The 8557-nt window shown below is 38.7% G+C and overlaps 1 long non-coding RNA gene across 1 annotated transcript; it reads left to right on the top strand.

The window, feature by feature from the left end:
• The first annotated feature begins 2181 nt into the window (after positions 1 to 2181).
• LOC123363053 lies at positions 2182 to 8050 on the top strand. The gene is made up of 4 exons (XR_006576692.1): positions 2182 to 2327; positions 2505 to 2570; positions 3426 to 3548; positions 7971 to 8050. It is a non-coding gene; the product is annotated as an uncharacterized LOC123363053 (long non-coding RNA).
• The last annotated feature ends 507 nt before the right edge of the window (positions 8051 to 8557 follow it).

Here is an 8557-nt window from a genome sequence, read left to right as displayed (position 1 = left end):
TGACATATGATGGGATATTGTTCTTAAAATATGTAATAACTTAAGATGAGTGGTGTTACAGTTCAGGGCAACTTTCCTCTTGTGGTCCAGCAAGGGCACCTACTCTTATAAGGGCTTCCGGGTCCCCAGCCGTCACCTAAGCAGGCCTACTCTGCTTCTACTTAGTCTTCAAAGGCTATAAACCATGTAATTGTCATAATTATAACTTAGCGCACAGCTCTTTCTAAGCAAGTACTTTTTATTTAAGGTAAAAGCATTACAGAGACAACATATTTAAAACATGTATAATCTTACTAGAAATGATCGCATCTTCAACAAGAGCTCTGGCCAGTGAACAGTCCTACAAACCCTAGCAAGGGGTTTTCCTGTGGTCACAAGTTCATTACTGTTTTGGCTCAGAACAGCCACGCCCAGGAATCTGAAAGTCATTCTTTAATTCAGTTTAGGCTCCTTTGATCTTTTCTCCTGTAACAGATGATCAGCAGATAAAAGGTCCCCTCCTTCTCACAAATCTTCGAAGGCTGAATTCTTGCATACTAAGGGAGTTTATAATTGCATACACCTCCCCCTGTAGTCATCCTGGGAAACTCACCTAACTTTAAAAAACTCATATTTTTTTCAAATAGTCCTTTGGCGCTTATAATACTTTCCAGTATTTTACATTATTCAGGTCTCCTCCTTAGAGATGTTACACACATTTGCATTTTTAATATAATGAACTACTAACATACTTAATTCAATAAAGTTTATCCAGGATGTTGCAGGAAATTGCCATATCTATCACTAATAGTAATTGCCATATTTCGTAGCAATAGTTAGCTAATCTGATTAATCACTTCCATAGGGAAAAAAAATGATGCATGACACCACCATTGCCACTGCTGTTTGCTGAATGAGTTCCAGGATTCTCATCTCAAAGGAATTACCAGGTTCTTAATTTAGCTGTGTTCAAGAGCCAGCTAGACACAAAGGTATTTAGATAGATAAACTGTTTCTGTGATGAGCTCTTCTGGCCTTCTTAAACTGAGGCAAAGTGTGGTTTTTGTAATGCACGATTTTCTAATAAGTAGTGTACAGGACATTCACTTTCTGGGAGGAATTTTTTTTTGACTTTTTCTTAATACTGACCTATCATGTTGGCAGCTACAAAGTGGTAAAAGCTTCATATTCATAAATGTTACAAATATTTAATTTTAATAAAAAATACACTAATGAGATTTTCTCTCTTCAGGGGTACCATTTATGCCCGTGCTTAGACCCAACACCCTCTCCTCCCACAAAGTCACTATTTTACCTTTCTTTAAATTCCTCCTTAAAGATTCATCTCTGCCATGACACATATAAAACACTTCCAGCTGAAAAGGACTAGACAACAGGTGAACTAAGACTTCACCTTATGGTACAATAATTTGCCTACTTTAGTGCTTCCTCATTCCCTCCTTTGGCCCTGTTTGTTTCATCCACATATTGCATTTTATCATAACTTAGATTGTGAGTTCTCTACGGAAGAAACTTGTCTGTATAGCACCTACATTTGGAGGGTCCTGAACCTTGATTGTTGCCCTCAGTGCTATTGTAATACAAATAATAATGATAGATGTGTCATGTATGGGTAGTGAGTCTCTATCTGTATGTTGCCAAGCCAATGCCATTTTAGGTTGTTGTTGACCAAAAGTTGCCATGGGATGGCAGTTTAGTGTCACAATTTGGTGGTTTTGGTTAGCAGTGGCCAAAAATGACAGATACACTTTAATGAATTAGATAGGGCAAACTGAACCATGAAAAGTGTACTGTTGCCTCATGTTTTCAGGTAAAAATTTAAGAAAATAATATGGGTAACCTTGTAACCTCACTGCGAATGCTCCACCTGTTCTGTGGTTAAATACTGGGTTTTAGTCTCCAAGGTTGTCAAGGGGATACTTCTCATCAGCGTGAGCTTCACACACAATCAAAATACTGTGCCACCTTCCTCCATCACCAGCACCAACAGGAAAAAAAAATACTCTGGCATTATTCCAGTTGCTTTTCTTGTGGCTTTGAACTCGCAAAATATCAGTGGTACAAGTTTGTTATTACCCTGTGTGACAAGACTATAAAGCACAGTGTTCTACTTTCAGACTAGCACAGAACTTGTTAGAAAATCTTGATTGTTTTTCCCCCCTCAGAACAACTTTTAATTCTCCTCCTAAGGGGAAAACAGGATGGCATACAGAAGAGTCATTGCAAATCTGAGCTTCCAGTTGCTGCCAATAAGTACTTTTTTCTGCTGTAATAGAGCTACTTTGGAACTGTTTCAAAGAACAGACCTTCATCTCTGCTGTTTCCAGGTAAAACACATTTGGATTTTAAAGAACCTCTCATTCTCCTGTTATGAATAATTGAATGTGTTGTAATATTAATGCACTTTTATGTCACAATGCACTGACATGCATTAAATGAAACTGGCTATATTTTTGTATAACACATAATAGTAAATATAATGAAAATTTGCCTAATCTCTACAGGTAGCCTAATAGCAGCAAAGAGCCTTATCCTGAAGACATCCCAGAAACACACAACTACACTCTAGAGTAAGAGTATTATTTAAAAATATAGAGATTTAAGCACTATTAAAAACTAGGTTTTTAACTGTGTAGTATTCCCCATACCTAGATAAAACACCTTTCAATATTATGCCTATTATGACTGAGAACCAAATAACCCTGATAGTTCCAGAGCTTCAGACCTCCAAATCCAATAGTACTCATGTTACATGATCCACTCTTCTTTCCTATTCAGTTGAGGTCGCAATTATTCTCTGCTTATGTTTTGAGGTTGGTCACCTGGACCCAGATCCACAAGGGGACTTAGGTGCTGTCTCTGGCCTAATTAATATTTAACAATTTAATTAAAGTGGAACGGAGTCAACAAAATAGAATGAGAGAGAAACCCACATCAGAATATCCCATGGTCCAGTGACTAGGGCACTCACCTAAGAGGTGGCAAATCCCTATTCAAATCCTTTCTCTTCATCAGGCAGATGGAGGGAAGCAAAGTGAGGTCTCCATTGTCCTGGGTGAATACCCGAACCATTGAGCTAAAGATTATAAGGGAGGCCAACTCTTCTCTCATCTCCCTCCCCCCCCATCTCCTTTTGTGTGGAGTTAGGTGTATTCAGATCAGGCCCTGCGGGAGAAGATAGTCATCCCTCTGCCTATCTTACGCTTGGTTTGTGGCCCGTGATCAGACTTAGACATGCAATAAGTGTCTGGGTACCTGCCCGAGGCAGCAGTGCACATGCTCAGTGCCAGAAACTTAGATGTCTTGGGAACTTTACAGGAAAAGCATAGGCACCAAGAGAGTTTAGGTGCCTACAGGGTTTACTGGCAGCCAAATGGGTTTTGTGGATCTCAATGATTTCTAAAACTGAGCTTTCCGTGCTTCAGCCCCTTTGTAGACCTGGCATCTGAGGCCTCACCCCTCCACTGGGGACCATGTGAGAGAAAGCTGCTACCAGTTAACATAACTGAGGTGGATAACTTGGAAGAGGAGGTTTCCCCATTTAAACAGTAAGCATAATATAAAAGTATGTAGTTCAAACAACTGAATGGAAAGAAATAGCTGTGACTAGATTGGAGTGAAACAGGGCGAATGAGGGAATTTAATGGAGGGTATGGAATGAGACCTGCAGTTGCAAGTCTCTGAGGTAAAGGGATAAAATGGAGAGTGTGAAGAAGCATAGAGGGTAGGGAATGTTTCAAAACTATTTGGAGAAAACAAATACAGACTAATATTTTGAAAAAATGTGAGCTTTACACATGAGGGTTTGGCAGCTTGATGAAGTCTGTAGAATAATTAGTGTCATAGGAATCAAGTGTAACTAGTGCTTGGCTCAAAACACTTGCATTGGAGCAAGTAAAAATGCTAATTAGCAATTTACCAACCAGAGCCATTCACCCTGTGAAGGGTGAGCATGGATGCGAGCTGAACACCATGCTAGCCCTGGGAATTTACTGTTCATATTTATATCTGTATTATAACCAGATCTCAGAAGCACCCAGCAAGCTGAGCACTATTGAAAAATCTGGCCAGTTTAATTTGGTGCCCAAATAGAAACTGAGCATTTTTGAAGATCTAACCTCAACTGAGCACTCTGGAAATCTTGCCATTTCATTTATGTTATGAGACAGGCTTCCAATAGTACAAACTCCTCAGCTGAGAGGTGTTGGTTTTGTTGGAAACCTGTCCCATAGTGTCAATCCTGATCATTATTGTTATGGATTGAAATATAGCCTATTAAAAACCAGAAGTAGACAATTTGTACCAAAATCTTAATGATCACATACTGTATCATTGCATCCACTTCAAACTTTAAATCCTGACTATCAGTATGAAACTCTTCTTATTGCACTGGCTATTTGTGCACTTGGTTACACAGCTCTTCCTCTATATACCTGCCCTGGGTTCAGGCATCTGTGAATCTCACATTTAAATAAAAGAAAAAAATGTACTTCAACTCATGAACATAAACTGGAATTAATCTAATTAAAACTTTATTATGATGAAAGTGCAAAAAAACTAACTTGTTGCAGTCTTTGTTATATTCTTAACTCGCTTAATTTAAAACAAAACAAAAACCAACCCTGCAATTTCGCAGATCATTTGTTTAACAAGAGAGCTAGTATTTTGCTTTGTTTTTATTTTGTAAGGTTCGAGACCAGTGTTATAAATACAAGGAGCTGCTATTCTGAACAGGTTACTTCCCCTTCCCACAGCCCCCAGTCAAAATTTCAGATGGTTTTTCAGTTCTTGAGCTACATGCCAAGTAATAGCCAAAGAATTTGCAAGGTCTTAGAAGCCACACAAGCGATGGCATGCTAATGTTTAATAGTGCCAAAAGTTGTTACAGGCTTTTGGATCAGATCTGATTTCAAACCATCCCTAAACATTAGCAGCATAGGCTCTGCCTGCAAGTTGCTCTATATTCATACACTTTGGACCCATGAAGAGCCCCACCGAAGTCACTGGGTTCTAATGTAGGCAGGTGTCAGCTGATTGGAATTGGCAGCCAGCATGTCCCTGTGGCCCGCGCTGCTTCTCGCAGCTCCCATTGGCCAGGAACGGTGAACCACAGCCACTGGGAGTTGCGGGAGGCCATGCCTGTGGACGGTCAGTGTAAACACTGTCTCCCGGCCCGCCAGTGGATTACCCTGACGGGCCGCAGGTTGCCCACCATGGACCTAGATAGATAGAACTCATTGCAGGATTGGGATCTCAATGACTCTTTGATTGGGACATGGTGACACTAATAACACACAAAGTGGTGACAAAATCAGAAAAAAATATATATTTCTAATCTTTTAGTTATAGGCATAGCTGCTGTCTGTAGGTAAAGTATTCCTAGACCTAAGTGCATTTTGTTTTTGTTTTTAACTTTTTTGGCTTTCCACTCTCTGCCCTAGCAGATGAATTTTGCTGGCTGATAAAATGATCAGAAAATTTCATCCAAACAGAAATACCATCAGGCACAACCCACATTAACATATTTTTATATTGATTTTGTTATATTGTGGATGCTCCTCCATTTCTTCTATAGTTGTTATTTTGGTCCTGCAAGGAAGCCATTATCTGCTCTCGTGTCCTCATAAGAGCTGTGTGATTTCCTATTTTCTTGTTTCTAGCCTACAGACGGTGCTTTAGAAGACATTAAAGTTCCAATTTTCAAAGCAGTGCAGGGGATTTAGCCCCACATCTTCCATTAATTCTCATTTCTACAGATTACATGGATGAAACACAGTGCATGTAAATGATAAGACATATAATGGGGAATTTAAAATATAATTATCAGTGAAATGTTTTTGCCAGAATGGCTGGCATCACTGAAAGCATATTTCCAATTCTCTCATTAATAATATTGTTATGGAAACCAAAAGCAACTCATGTTTTCATCTTATTTTAAGATTATTTTTGCATTCATGAAGTTTGGGTTCAATAGTATTTGCTTATGTAGTAGGGAAGAATAATTTACTCCACTGTCACAACTGCTGGGTAAAAGTCTATGGCCTGTGTTATGGAGGAGGTCAGACTAAATGATTATGATGGTCACTTATGGCATATGAATCATGTAGTAATTCTGTAGATAGGTAACAGAAACAATGCAAAATAAAATAAAGAATAAAATAATCACCATATTTTCTGTTTTGTGCAATTCCTCCTCTTTTAATTAATTCTTATAACTAATGACTAAGAAAGATACTTTTTCATATAGATAATATGGCAAAGCCCTGACTTTTTTGCCCAGTCCTGCCTTTGCACATGCCTTCTTGCTACCCCTTATGCATAGAGTAGCCTCACAATGTATATTAGACAAGAACCCTCCAACTACTCCTTCCAAAAAAGTTTTAAGTTTATCCATTCCATGAAATATTCCAGCTATGACACTCACACACCACGTTGTTTATTCTGTTTTGTATTTCGCTCCCTCATGCTTTTGTCTTTATAGTCTTTGGGTCATGGTCTTTGACTTCCCCGCTCCCTCATTTTTTGGCACAAGTACCCATTGTGTAATGTGTTGTGTAGCATGGTGCATTGTACATCTCTCTCTACATATTCCCTCTTTACAGTGTTCGTCAGGATAATTCTGACATAATGGTGTTGTAGTTAGGCTCCTGTTCTGTCACAGTCTACTATAAACTTCTTCTTTATGGCATATATTAATGTGCAACAATCACCTTCCATCTTCCCTGCCAAAAAATACAACAGAAAAATTGCAAATGGAAAGATTTGTCTCTTGGGGAAGTGTGGGCTTGAGTTAAAGTGAATAGAGAAGCATTCCAAGATTTTAATGTCTCCTAAAAATAGCAGCTAAAAATGTATTTCACTGAGCTGTTGTTTTAGACCAAAAGGTAAACTTTTTATTTTAAAAGAAAGTTAACAATCGGGCACTTGTGATTATAAATAACATTCCACGTACTGCTGGCCCTAAAACCTGAATAAACATGGGCTTTTAAATTTCCAGGGCTGTGATTGAGTATGAGCCTGCAGGACTGAAAATGGAATAGTAACTACCCTCTGCATCTTTATTTCAATTTAAAAAGACCAAAAATTAAACACACACACACACACACACACAGAGCAAGGTATTGTAGATCCTTTGTATTGTAATTATAATCCCATTCTTTAGACCTCACATAAAATATTGCAATTTCCTAATTTAAGAAGTAGGAAATAAATTGATTTGTACGGAACTTTTTTGGGGAGCATTTTCAGATGTTTTAAATGTTTTCTTTTATATAGGCTGCAAAAGTGGTTGGAGGAAGAAAGTACATGAATGGCTAGACACTAAAGAAGTGATACTCAGACTGAGGCTCACGAGCCACAAGTGGTTCTTTAATGTGTCTCCTGTGGTTCTTTTCAGTACATGATATTAAAACATGGTGTGATTTAATTATTAACCAATGAGGATGCTTTTACCATGTTGTTAACCAATTATAGTTGATAAAATGATAATACTTGGTCAGTCATTTTGCTGTGAAACTAATATGGGGAGCAGGGATAGTTCAGTGGTTTGAGCACTGGCCTGCTAAACCCAGGGTTATGAGCTCAGTCCTTGAGGGGGCCATTTAGCGATCTAGGACAAAAACCTGTCTAGGGGTTGGTCCTGCTTTGAGCAGGGGGTTGGACTAGATGACCTCCTGAGATTCCCTTCTAACCTCATAGCCTATTTCAATTCAGTTGTACATACTCCCCTGTCCCATAGTGACTTTGAATAAGATCCCCAGCCTCTTTATGCTGTGTAAAAATAGCAGAGTAGAATAAAGGGGTTGTGGAAGCCCTGTATCTAACTGGAGGAGGATTCTTCTGGCACAGACACTGTAGAACACAACTAGTTCCTCATAAGCCAAGACATAGTGTAGCCTATGAGACTAGCTTGCTATATTGCATAATGATTTTTTTCATTGGTTTGATTGATTATATTGTTGTTTTCATAGGGTTTAGGGAACTGAATGTGTTTACCATGAGACTGGTAACCACAGGATACACCGCAGAACATGGGAGTCATGATTTGGGCCAAAGGTAACTGTTTCAGAGATGAGATAATCAATATTAACACGTATGAATATGTCATAATATGTTAGCCTATAGAATAAGTGTACCCGAAGATTTATCTAGGTGAGGAAATAAGATTTGGGCATGGTAGGTTGGGCACTGATATGAATATTCAGGGCATTGCCAGGACCCTATAAAAGGGCAAACCACCATGTAGAGGGGTTGCTCTTTCTATCTCCTGCTAAGCTATCAGCTCAGCTTTGGCAATATAGCTTAGCTATTCTACACTCAAACCTCATCTCTACCAACCAGGTCTCCAGGGAAGGGTGTGAGTATGCTAGCTTAAATAGTCTTTTAGAATAGAAATGTTACCACCAGGGATCACAGAATTGTATTACTTCTTTGTGACTCTGTGTTTTATATCTTTGATTATCCTTTCATTCATTTTAATAAAGATATTGAAATTTTGGTATTGTCCTCAGTATGTGTCCTTGCTACACACCTGAGAGTCTGTCCATGACGTAGAACT

This window comes from Mauremys mutica, chromosome 2 (genome assembly GCF_020497125.1).
Source record: "Mauremys mutica isolate MM-2020 ecotype Southern chromosome 2, ASM2049712v1, whole genome shotgun sequence".
In the NCBI taxonomy this organism is placed as follows: Eukaryota; Metazoa; Chordata; order Testudines; family Geoemydidae; genus Mauremys; species Mauremys mutica.
The sequence above is the reverse complement of the archived record's forward strand: the minus strand, read 5'-3'. Positions and strand labels throughout refer to the sequence as shown.